This window comes from Humulus lupulus, chromosome 7, assembly GCF_963169125.1.
Source record: "Humulus lupulus chromosome 7, drHumLupu1.1, whole genome shotgun sequence".
Classification (NCBI taxonomy): Eukaryota; Viridiplantae; Streptophyta; class Magnoliopsida; order Rosales; family Cannabaceae; genus Humulus; species Humulus lupulus.
The window spans coordinates 46,187,759-46,201,553 of NC_084799.1; positions in this window are offsets into that span (position 1 = coordinate 46,187,759).

Genomic DNA, 13,795 nt, shown 5'->3' on the forward strand with positions numbered 1-13,795 from the left:
GCCTTCGGGAATGTTTCCCATATAATGGCTCATGGCTTCCCCATACTAGCTTGCCAGAGGGGGGAAACATGTGTACCCGTCGAGGCATGCTTTGACAAGGAAGGGGACCGAGAAAGTCCTGATCCATCTACAGATGCGCGGGGGGCAGAGGGGTGCGAGGTCACCTCTTTAGGCAAAGAGACGCTTGAAGACGCTCGCCTCGAGCACCCCCCCCCCCCCCCTCGAGGGTGAAAATGCCTCATCAAAAGAAGGAATGACAAAATTCCTCCTAGGCATAGAAGGGGGAGCATGGGTGTTAAGAGCAGACTCGCCACCAGGCATCGACGGTGGAACCCGAGAAGTAACACTGTCGGTGTGTCCGTCATCGACCACATCCCTAGCTCCGCCAGCCAAGGACCATAAGCATGAGTAATTCTCAGACTCCACCTCCTCCTCCGTATCCATATGGTCACCCGACGGGTAAACGTAGTCTTTATCAGCTGCCTCATCATAATTGGCTTCATCATGACCATATATTCATGGAACGGTGGATTCGGATGAGACGGAGCATAAAGAGATAGCTTGGTCCAGGGATAGCAGCTTATATGAATAAAGATTGCCCTCTGTGAAAAGGGCACATGCTAGTTTGCACTGGGCCGGCATATCTAGGACCATCGTCACTCGATCACGGGCTGATGGTTTCAAGGTAGGGCCAACAACCCCTACGAGACCTGCGGTCAAGAGAAATGAAATAACCATAGTTAGATAAACCAAAAAAAGGATAAGTAAAGGCATGTCAGGTACCTGGACAAAGACATGCAATTTGTGAGTGATAGACTTCCTCAATCCCCTAGAAGGTCCTCTATGCGTCTTGCATCTACCAGCACTCTCCTTGACCCTAGGGCGTGTGACCGAGGGCAGGTGAGGAAGTGTGGGGAAAATCATGGAAAAAAACTCAGGTTCGAGGGGTTCACAGTCATTGCCGTCATGGATGGGACTGCTATGGCTTGGGGATTCGCCACAGAAAGAAAAAGGTTCAGGTGGCAGGTTTTCCTCTAGACAGGTGATTTCGAATATACAATCTTGAAGGGCTGATTTTAGTTGGAAGACATACGATTCATGCCATGGGAAGAAACCTAAACCCTTATCGCTAGTAATAGATTCGAGTTCATTTTCAAGGCCATGCGCCTTCTGCCTAAGGTAGGACAGTCTCTGTAGGTAGAGCATTCGCACAACCCCATAGTTAGAGGATTTGTGAACATCGGCCTCAGAGTCGAAGGATGATAACTCGATAAATTCAATATTAGATGGACCTTCAAGGCACCGCCTAGACGCCATGGGCCAGCTAAGACACGAGTACGTATGTGCTTGAAGATAACCCTATATCTACAACATAAGTATGAGTGGTATAATAAAAGGGCCCATGCGTATGTACTTGAAGGGTAAAAAAAACAACAAAAGACCTCTAAGGAATGGGTGCCTTCAAACCAGTGACTCTACCCTCGTATAAGAGATAAAGAAAACATGTGTATCAATTGAGAAAGAAGGAATATCGGGGTGTGTATGTATGGCTCAGTAGATGTATGAGGGCAGACTTTCAGGATCGTAAAGAAGGGTCGAGCAATAAGCGAGAGCGGATCCTTAGCAACAAGAAAGCGCCTAGCGCCACCACAATGCAAACCTGATATGAGAAGCAATAAGCCAAAAAAAAAGGGAATGAATAAATGAACAGAGGCAAAAATTACCACAAGAATGCTTCTATGGAGGATAGAGCCTTGAAGCTCATAGATATATATTGAAGAAAAGACCACTAAGCTAAGTAGGTGTTAGTGTGAAGAAGTGGGTTGAAGACATGGGGTATTTATAAGGAAAATCAAGATTTTCTAGCCATTGGATAAAATTTAGATGGATGGTGGAGATCATGAGCCTTAGTAATCTTGGAATCCGCAATGGGGAATGATTGGCCCTCATCTCATCTTAAGGTCAAAGTAGGATCACAACCAAAATTGGATGGTTCTTTTTGTGTTTCTTTGTTAATAACAAAGAAACACACCACCAAGGCCAATTTTGTGTTTACTCATTTATCTTAAGAAATCATCCAAAAGGTGAGACTTGTGTGCCTCTTCAAGGAACACGAAGCATAAACGTCGTTCATATCATGCGAAGGACAAATGGAAGAGTCTATGAACACACTTAAATGTGTGCTAATACGCTCGGGGGCAAGTGTGACCATAGGAAAATGGATAAGGGCGTAAAGCAACCTTCATGCATTGAAAGTACATTCCAACCTTCACACCTCATCAATGGCCTTGCTATGTGAGGGCCCTAGCAAGGGTCATCCGAGTATGGCTCCGGGTGATGGCCTCGCTATGCGAAGGCCCTAGTAAGGGTCACCCGCATGTGGCTTCATGGATGGCCTCACTAGGCAAAGGCCTTGGCAGTCGCCCACACACATCACCTGGAGGGCCTCGCTATGTGAGGGCCCTGGTGACCCGTCACCCACATGCACCCGCGTACGGCCCACAAACATCGCCTGGAGGGCCTCGCTATGCGAGGACCTTGGTGACCCGTCACCTGCATGCACCCGCGTACGGCGTCGTGGATGGCCTCACTAGGCGAGGGCCTTTAAAATCGCCCATGCACATCGCCTGGAGGGCCTCGCTATGCGAGGGCCCTGGTGACCCGTCACCCGCATGCACCTGCGTATGGCATCGTGGATGGCCTCACTAAGCGAGGGCCATGACAATCGCCCACGCACATCGCCTAGAGGGCCTCGCTATGTGAAGGCCCTGGTGACCCGTCACTCGTGCGCACCTTGTCGTATCTAGACCATGCCGAGGTGCCACTCGCCTCCCTATGCGAGGCCTTGCGTGTGTTAGAACCGCACCTTTGCACGAGAACCCATCTCGTTACCCACACACAGAAGATACTATGTGACAGAGGATTTGGGTGGAGTCCCTTGACTCGTAGGTGAAGGTGGCTACGCATGATACTTCCAGTAACTTTCAAAGTCTTCTCACCCTTAGAAAAATGAGAGAAAGCTTGAAGAATAGATGAGTCTCGAACGTGTAAGAAGAACCATCTGGTGCAAGGTGTACATGGTACGTATATGAGTACGGAGTGTACAACCATGAAGAGGACAGAGGCATGACCCTGACATTCGCGTCCAATGAGTAGTGGTAGTACAAACCCGTACTAAGAAAGGAGGCATTACCTGAGCACCCCCGACCATGTACTAGAATCGACACCACAACACTCTGCACCACTACTCTGACAGAGTACTAACGTACGAACTTGTCCCTTGGGACTACCTTGTATCTGAGACCATTAGAGCCCATCTATAAATAGGCTTCTACCCCTATAGTTCTGCATTTTTCTCCTTCACATTCTTTCTATCTTCTTCCTAAATAGTTTTTGCAATACATTTTGAGTTTTCTGACCCTATATCGTTGACGACTTCTCACCGTCAACAGCTGCTATGGCAACTACTGTTTACTATATTTGGATTCGTAGGAATTTATCTAATTTTGAGGGTCAGTCTATCACTATAAATTGTGCTGATAGGTTTATTAGGCAATCTTTTAAGGCTATAATTTCTCTTCTTAATAACAGGAAAATGGCTTGGAGGGATAAGTTCATTTTGAACTTTGTTAGTAATATGTAATGGTTGGATTGCTCTTCTCTTTTGAGCAGTTTGGTTGTATGGTGCTTGTTTTGATTAATTAGATCTTTTTCTTCTTGATAAAAAAAAGTTTGAAGATCACCTGAATTACAATTCTATTTTGATGAGAATTGCGAAACAAATTTCAAAGTTTCTTGAGACTTTGTGTCTTTGTGAAAGTAATTTGAATCTTATAGTATGGAATTGAATCCAATGATAATTGAGAGAGTGTTAGAGTTATTATGTGAGGGTATTTTAGTCTTTTCTTAATTAATGCTATTTTATTATCTAATGCATTTTATAAAAGGCTTGGATAATTAGTTTGTAACCTAGAACTTTTTGCTCACGTTTTGCAATATACTCTAACCTCTTTTTGTTTCTCTTCATATTTTTGCTACATCCCTTTGATTTCTATGGATTGTATCTTTGAATAATTATCATGGTATCAGAGAATGGGATTATGGAATTGATTTTCTTAAGAATAACCATAGCTTTTGCGGATCCAACTGGGTCAGAGAACCATTCCAGCAATTTGGTATGTGGTTTTTGTGTTCATTATGAAATTTTTGTGTTTTTTTCAGATTGAAAAATTTGGAAACTTTTTTCTGAGATAATATTTGGAAGTTTGTTTTTATTACCAAAATGGCTAATAATAGAGATGATTCCCTTAAATCCATTAGTGTGAGGTTAGATGAAAATAATTATTCTTATTGGAACTATGTGATGAAAAAAAATCGAAAGGGAAAAAGATATGGGGTTATGTTTGTAGAACTTTGGTTAAACGTACAAATGACAAAGTCGATTATACAACTTTGCTAGAAATTTGGGAAGTGGATTATTCAAAAAATTTCACTTGGATAAACAACTCTAAAGAACACTATAGGTACCCAAGTAGCCAAGTATGAAACAAGGAAGGAAGTTTGGGACCATCTTGCAAGTCTGTATACTCAGTCTAACTTATCAAAGTAATATCAATTAGAATAAGATATTAGAGCTCTTGAATAGAAAGATATGAGTATTCAAGAGTTCTTTTCAAGTATGACAGATCTCTGGGACCAATTGGCCCTTATCGAATCTGCATAGCTACGAGTTTTTGCACCATATATTGTTCGTAGGGAGAAACAATGATTGGTTCAGTTTTTAATGGCACTTCATGATGACTTTGAGGAACTTTTTTGATCTATTTTGCATCATTATTCACTTCCTTAGGTTGATTTAGTAGTCAGTGAATTTTTGGTAGATGAAATTCATCTCAAGTCTCAAGCAGGAAAAGGCATTCTCCCAACACCCAGTCCTTCTATTTTGGAACTTTCTCACTTTCTCCTAAACCTTTTACTCACCATGAAAATAAACTTCACACTAAGGTTAGGGTTGACGAATGAAACTTTAGCGAACAAAAAGCTCACTGGAAGGCTCAGTGTCCTAAGCTAGTGAATCGTGCACCACAATATAAAGAGACATCGGCTCAGACCTCCTCAATTCGGTAATTAACCGCCTCATTATGGTAGCCAACTACACTTTGGCAACCACTCACAATCTCGACCATACTGTCCTCCAAAATTTAGTGTCGCTGCTACTGTACCACCATCTGACTCATATGATTTTTCTGCCCCATCTTCCAATCCTGCTCTTGCTGCCCTCTCAGAAAAGTTTCTGAAGTTACTTACCATGCAACCTGATATCTGAAAAATAGAAATGAATGACATGGCAAACATTTAGTATACGTGGCTGACATCTGGCAGAATTCGTGCTCGACTATCGACCGGGAAGACATCTATTGTCACAACGTTCAATTTCTTCATACGACTAGCCTGGTCGTACGCATGCTATACGCGGAAAAGATCTTATGCAGTTATGATAGTATCCGAAATTATCTCCCATGATTTCCTGAGTATCTGATTATTTAAGAAATAATATCTGTAACAAATTAATGTAAATCCTCCTTGAGCCTATAAATAGAGAGGGATGGCTCGAGGTAAGGATCTTTTTTTTTTTTTTTTTGCTTTCTGGTCACTGGAGATTAGAGTTATTCTATTTGATATATTGTCTTGTTCTTCAAAGGTTTGTGAAACTCATTGAACCCTAGTTCTTTGATCACTCCTTTGAATCCTATATCAATAACAATTCAAGTGGACGTAGGTTATTACCAGATTCTGGGGCTGAACCACTATAAACTCTTGTGTTCTTTATTGTTTCGTCATCATATTCTTTCCGACGTGTTTGTCCAAATCAAGCATATTTGACTCCGTGTCAGTTGGCCAAAATTTAGGTCAACATTCTGGTGCTTTCATTGAGAGCTTGATACATCATCGTTGAAAGATCAATGGCGAAAACTACCAAGAAAATTGGACAGGCAGCCGGCGCTGCACCATCTCACCCGCCTCCTCCTCCTCCTCTAAACGTGGCTGAGGATGAGCCACATTTGGAATTTGATGAGGAAGAAATGGACTCCGAGACACTGAAAAATACCCTGGGGGTATTGCAGGACGAACTGGCCAATCTGACGGTCAGCCAGGAAAGTACTGCCGAAATCATGGCGCGGAAGCAACAAGAAATTGAACGGCAGTGCCTGGAGCTGAGTGAAAGACAGGCGGAGATGGACCGTCGCCAGAGGGAGGCCATGACAGTCCTCGAGGCAGCCCTGCAACTGTCTAGGAATCAGGCTGCACCTGCCTCGCAGCCTGATCAACCTATGAATGGGCCGCCACACAAGGGTCCTAATCCTAGCCCGCCTATCCAACCCTCGAGCCCACAAAGGCCCGAGCAGCCACCGGCGCCTCAGGACGATGTCCCGCTAGGGGACCCTGAAGCACAGCCTCCATCCCAAGCTGGTCACGGCAATCCCCCGCATCAGAGGCAGAATAGGGCCGGGCAGCCGCCTCGCAGTCCTAGACGCCATAGGGGCGACGAGCCAAACCCTCCGAGCAGAGGACAGCGTCCTCCTGGTAACAGGAGGAACTCAGAGTTAGGCTCTGCGTTCCGAGGCCCCCCACGGCATGATAATGCACGGGGACCTACCGACCAACGCATACCACCCTCTAACACTCAGGAGGTTCCAGCCCGGGAAGGAAACCGAGGGAACAGTCAATCCCACCATAGCCAATCAAGATTCAGAGATGGCCATGGTTATAACGAGGCCGACTCAGGTAGAGGAAATGCCGGTCGGAGGAATGAAGAAAGAGGTGGAGGCAGAAGCCTGCCACCTCGGGATGACCAACCCGATAGACGGGACGCTGGGGGGCAGTCCAGACAAAATAACGTCTTCAACCGGTTCAGAGCTAGCGAGCAACGAAGGAGAGACGAGGATTTAAGAGACGTACTCAACGATCGCCGGAAGCGGCAAGACGAGAACGTCCCACCAGCACCAGAGGCCATGGCGATTCCTGGCGCCGTACAAGCCCAAATAGATGCCCTCAACCAGGCAGTACAGCAGCTGGTCGGGGGAAGAACATCTTATATCGACCACGATAGGAGAAAAGGCAATCCTTTCGTCCAGAGGATAGCTATGGCAGAAACTCCTAGCAAGTTTAAGATCCCTACACTTCTGAACTTTGATGGGTATGGTGACCTGGTATCTCACGTCAACAAGTTTGAGATACAAATGGACATTCAGAAAGTGTCCGAAGACGATCGGTGCAGGATCTTCCCTGCAACACTTTCTGATGCTGCACAGGAGTGGTTATTCAAATTCCCTCATGCAAGTATAGTTTCCTGGGAAATGTTTGTAAAGGAATTTTACGGACAGTTCTACGCAGGTCGTGTGCACCCGACTGAGGCAAACCAGCTGGGTGAAATACGCCAGCAAGACGGAGAACCACTGAAGGACTACGTCCAGCGCTTTACGCGAGCAGCTGCTAGAGCAAAAACAGTGGGAGACGAAGGCAAGATGATGGCCATAACCGCATGGGTTAAGCGCCGCACGCCTCTCTGGGACAGCCTCAGAAAACATGGGGTTAGAACTACCCAGGAATTCTTGGATCGAGCTGATCAATACATCAAGCTCAAAGATGCCATTGCCAATGAAGGGAAGCCCCCAGGAAAGGATAAGGGGACTGCCGAGCCCGCCAAAGCCGCCAATGGGTCTAAGCCCAACGGCAATGGGAACGGCAATGGCAAGAATGGGGGGAAACAGCCGCATAATGAGCCTTCCACCTCTGACAATAAACGAGCCAAGGGTAATCGTTATGAACCTCAGTTCACTAACTATACTGCCCTTATTGAGTCTCGGGGAGAGGTTTATCAGGCCACGAGTTCCAGTGTGCCTTATAAGAAACCTGCTCCCATCTAAAAGGATATTTCGAGAAGAGACACTACGAAGTTCTGTCGTTGTCATAATGACTACGGACATGATACTAATGAATGCAACCAGTTGAAAGATGAGATAGACAAGGACACTTGAGAAGATATATATTGGCCTTAGGAAATTCCCAACGAGAAGCTCCAGGTGACAACGAGCAAGGGCCCACACGCCAACGCTCGCCACCTTTGCAGCTAGACCCCGTAACTGGCACATTGTTAACCATCTGTGGAGGCCTGCACCTCGCGGGAAACAGCGGAAAGGCCAGAGAACAATATGCTCAGACTCTGCGCCACGATCAGGACATCGAGATGATGACTGTGGATGATCGCGCGCCAAAAAGGCTCGGTCAGAAAAGGGCGAAATAACCTTCTCTGATAAGGACGCCCAACATGTCCGGTTCCCACATTCCGATCCGCTAGTCGTGGATATCCAAATGGCCAATATGATGGTGAAGAGAGTGCTAGTTGATACAGGAAGTTCGGTGAACGTGCTGTATAAGTCTTCGCTGGAACGCATGAAGTTGTCCGTTAAGGACCAGGAGCCCTGCAGCCTGTAATGACCCACTACTCTAGACTTTTGGACCATTAATGAAACTATACATACAAGCCTTAATAGGACTTACATTTTCGAAAATACCATAAATTTATTAGAAACTTGTAGAAACAAAAGTTACTTTCATAAAATAAGTAGGATATGGGTACCCATTGTCTTTAAAACAAAACATAACTTAAAGTGAAAAGGAGTTACATAGAAAGTGCGGAAAAATACATGTAAAACCATAAAAAGTAAAAAAAAACTACATCCTCGAGAAATCGAACTCTCGACTCCTTGCCTCCATTCACCATCGATACACATTCTCTAAACGTCCACGAATCTTACCGCCTCTAAAGCTATTTTCCTGCACATAAAACAAAAAGGAATGAGCCTAATGCCCAACAAGGAAAAATCTAACACATAGTCATAAACATAAAATTTCATAATAAACATAAAGACATATCATAACACTTATTACATACACTTATTATAATGGCCATTATTACTTGGGGTCCCATAGACTAAACAAGTCATATGCCCATGAGATTAGTGGGGTCCTACTAGCTAAGTAGGTCATATGCCATAATCTTTTTGGGGTCTTGTTAGTCATATGGGTCATATGCCCAAGCCTACAAACATACACATTTCATAACATATTTATAACATATTTCATAACATATCACATAAGATAACACAAGCATAAAACATATAGATTCTATCCTATTTTCCTTACCAAAGTTACCGGGATATGTGGACAGTGTTGGGACTTTGGAACACTCCTAATAATCATTATGAAAAAGAATGAGTCTAATGAAGAAAAAGAGATGAAAAGGAATGGGAAGAATAAACCATTGAAAAACATACTTACCAAAACTTATGTGCTCAAGAACTTAGATTTCCTAACCAAAATAAAGATTAAGGTTAGAGGTTGAGTAGAAGATTATGAGAACTTAAAAGAACAATTACAGAATTGAACTAGAGTTTTGGGTTACCTTGAAGACTTGTAAGACCAATCTACTCCTCAAACCGAAATACTCTAAAACCTTACTTCCCAAGGTGTTTGATAAGCTTATGATGATCAAGCTTATGATTCCCAAACCCAGGTGTTTATACTCTCACACTCACTTAGCACTTGCAGCCTCTGAACTTAGAGCAAAAGATGAATAATGGCTGGCTACTAGGTCCTATAGGTTAAACTTAGAAAATCTACAAGTACTACTATGAGTGTCCAAATAATTCCCGGTCTGAACCAAAAATCCACAGTTACAAAGATAATACTATCAATACTATAATACTACTATCAATCTTAGCTAAGTAAAGTTCTTAGACTCTACCCAGCCAAACCATATACGACTTCTCTGGTAAGGGACTCGCCCCAGCAGGGTCAATCAGACTACCAGTGACAGCAACTACAGCGCCTGCTACCAGGACATTACTCGCTACTTTCATAGTAGTCGATTGTCCTTCGGTGTACAATGCCATCATTGGGAGGCCTATACTGGTCGATCTATGGGCCGTCACCTCTATATGACACTTAGCCATGAAATTCCCGACAAACGCAGGGGTAGGACGCGTGTTGGGAAACCAGAGGGTGGCTAGGGAGTGCTACAATGCCTCAATCACGAAGGCGAAGAAGGGAACGTCAAAGAGCACTCCCCCAGATAGGTTGTAGATGGAAATTGATACACAAGCCCAATCCGGTGATGAAGTCACCAAATAGAGTGTTGCCCAAAGTGAGGATAGAGATTTAGATCCTCGGTTTGGGGATTTTGAAGAAAATGCTGGACCCGTCGAGGACCTGGAAGAGGTCCAACTTGACGATAAATGCCCAACTAGAGTCGTGAAGGTCGGGAAAAACTTAGAACCAACCACGAAGCATGCACTGGTGGAGTTTTTGCGGAAAAACCAGGAAGTCTTTGCCTGGTCATACAAAGACATGGCTGGGATAGATCCTACAGATATCAGCCATGTCTTGAACATAGACAAGAGTTTTCCACCCGTGCAACAGAAAAGAAGGTTGCTCGATAAAGATTGGTCGAGAGCCTTAAAAGAAGAAGTTGAAAGATTAAATGAGAATGGGTTCATCAGGGTGGCGTTTTATCCATCGTGGGTCTCTAATCCAGTGCGTGTTCCCAAGCCTAACGGCAAATGGCGAACCTGTGTGGATATTACAGACCTCAATAAAGCCTGCCCAAAGGATTGCTTCCCACTCCCAAGGATCGACCAGTTGGCCAATGCTACTGCAGGACACGAGATCCTCTCCTTCATGGATGCATACTCAGGCTACAATCAGATCAGCATGCATCCCCCTGACGAGGATCACACCAGCTTTTAGACCGATATGGGATTATACTGTTATAAAGTAATGCCCTTCGGACTGAAAAATGCAGGTGCGACTTACCAGCGATTGGTTAACCACATGTTTAAAGAATTGATCGGAGTAAACATGGAGGTGTACGTGGACGACATGCTGGTAAAGTCGAAAAAAGCAGAGGGACATGTGAAGGATTTACAAGAGTGTTTCGATGTATTGAACAAGTACCAGATGAAACTAAATCCTCTCAAATGTTCCTTCGGAGTTGGATCGGGAAATTTTTTGAGGTTCATTGTTAATTCAAGAGGAATCGAGGCCAACCCCGACAAGATAAAAGCCTTGATCGACATGAAATCACCAGAGAAGATCAAGGATGTACAAAGTTTAACTGGGAGAATTGCAGCCCTAAGTAGATTTATTTCCAAGTCAATGGATAAATGCGTCCCTTTCTTCAATCTACTTAGGGGCAACAAGAAGTTTGAATGGACAGGAGACTGCGAGCAAGCTTTCGAGACCTTAAAAGCCCATATGGCACAACCTCCTATTTTATCAAAGCCTATCGAAGGAGAAACTTTGTTCATTTACCTGGCGATCACTGAAGTTGCTGCTAGTGCGGTACTAGTACGAGAGGAAGAAGGCGTACAAAAAGTGGTTTACTATGTAAGCAAGAGGCTAATCGGAGCAGAACTTAGGTATCCTCCCATCGAGAGGTTAGCGTATTGTTTAATCTTGGCCTCAAGGAAGCTACGTCCTTATTGCCAAGCCCATCCCATTACAGTCTTAACTAACCAGCCCCTTCGGCAAGTCCTCCAAAAACCAGAGGCGGCTGGGCGTTTATTAAAGTGGGCAGTCGAACTGGGGCAGTTCGATATTACATATTCACCATGAGCAGCAATGAAGGGACAAGTCTTGGCTGATCTTATTGCAGAGTTCACCGAACTCCCAGACAATGAGCAGTGCGAGAAGCCTAGTGCGCCTGAGCCTCAAGATGAAGCTCCTTCGTGGAAGTTATTCACAGATGGGTCGTTGAACGAATCTCACGCGGGAGCATGGGTAATCTTGATAATGCCAGAAGGGCATCGATTTCACTGCGCCATTAGGTTCGACTTCATAGTGTCAAACAATGAAGCCGAATACGAAGCACTCCTCGCTGGATTAAGAATGGCCAAAGACATGAGTATAAAGGTGCTGGATATTTACAGTGATTCTCAGCTGGTAGTGAATCAGGTTCTAGGGGAATATCAAGCACGAGGCCTCAAAATGGTGGCCTACTTGAACAAGACTAAAGATCTGTTGGCCCAGTTCAAGAAATATACCCTCCAGCAAATACCTCGGGATCAGAATTTGAACGCAGATGCCTTAGCCAAACTCGCAAGCACAAGAGATGCTGACACTTTAAATATTGTGCCAGTGGAAAGATTGAGCGAACCAAGCATATGAGCAAATGAAGCCAGTATGGAAATCCGAATGGAAGAAACATGGATGGCGCCTTACTTGGAGTATCTGACAAATGGTGTACTACCAGCAGATAGGAACAAGGCCAGAACTCTTCAAAGGTAGGCTGCTAGGTATATACTGGTCGATGGTATTCTATACCGAAGGGGATATTCTGCTAGGAAAAATAATATTGCCTCAATGGAATTGGTAAGATACTATCACAACTCTAGACAATATATTAAAAATAAATATTGATTGATTAAAAAGTGTTACAACTCTATGACAAAAGATACATGTAAATATAAAGAAAGAGGTAGAAGATGATAGAAATAGAAAATACAACTCTAAGACAAAATATACAAATAAACTAGAAGTAGTATAATGAAAAGATATAGATGAGATTACAACTCTAAAACAAAAGATACATGTAAAAGAGTGAATAATAGAAGAAAAGAAAAGCAATAGAATAAAAGAACAAGAATAAGAACAATGAACAAAGAACTCTCACTCACACAACCAAAGTGAAGAGTATTGGGGATCACCAACTTGAACAAGGTTTGAAACCTTTGTCCAAAAGCTTATTTCCCCATAACTCAAGCACTAAGGGATCTCTCACAAATTTTGGAAATGCTTTCTGGAATAATCAAGCCTCAAGGTGTTTCTAGCCAAGTGCTCTAGTGGATAGAAATGGTGTGTCTTACAAGTGACCATTAGGCTCCTATTTATAGAGTTTTGAGACACCCTTTGAATTTCAAATTCCACCAACCCCCATGGCTGTTACCAATGATCAATTGGATGTTTTGTGGAATTAAAATAGAGATTTGGGAGTTACTTGGCTGTTGGAAACGTTCAAAATTGGATAAAAACCGAAGTTGGAAAATGCTGTCAGCCGCTCAGGCTGCGGCCTGAAAAACACGAGTCGCGGCCTACGGTGTGTTTTAGCCTATTTTCGCCTCTTAGACCGCGGCCTGAAAAACATAGGCAGCGGCCTAAGTCGTTTTTTCAGCAACCAATTTTCAGCTTTTTTCCAAAACGTTCCAATTTATTCCCACTTGATTTTGTAACTTCCATACACAATATGGGAGTTAAAATCACATCTCTATCAGCCATTTCTCATATGGCTTTAAGAAATTCATCTCAATACTGTGTCACAACAAATCTACACAATAATGGGTGATATTTAGGAGTTACAAATTTATGATGAATTTGTAACACCAAATATGTTACATGTTTTGATATTTCACATATATCCAAATAATGTAACTCTCTATTATATGTTACAATATGTGACACTCTATGTCAAATTTATTTAATCTAAAACATTATATTATAAAATAATATAATGTTACATTATATTATAAAATAATATAACATTCCCCCACTAGATTAAATAGTCATCTATTGTAACACTTATTTAATTAATCATTATATTTAAAAATATAACATATCCCCCACTTGATTAAATAAGAACTCTCTCTTATAGGAGTCATTGCATTGACACATAAAGTAAAGTATTTTTCAACTTGAACTTTACTATAGTGTAATTATCACAAAATTTGTCGAAAATTTG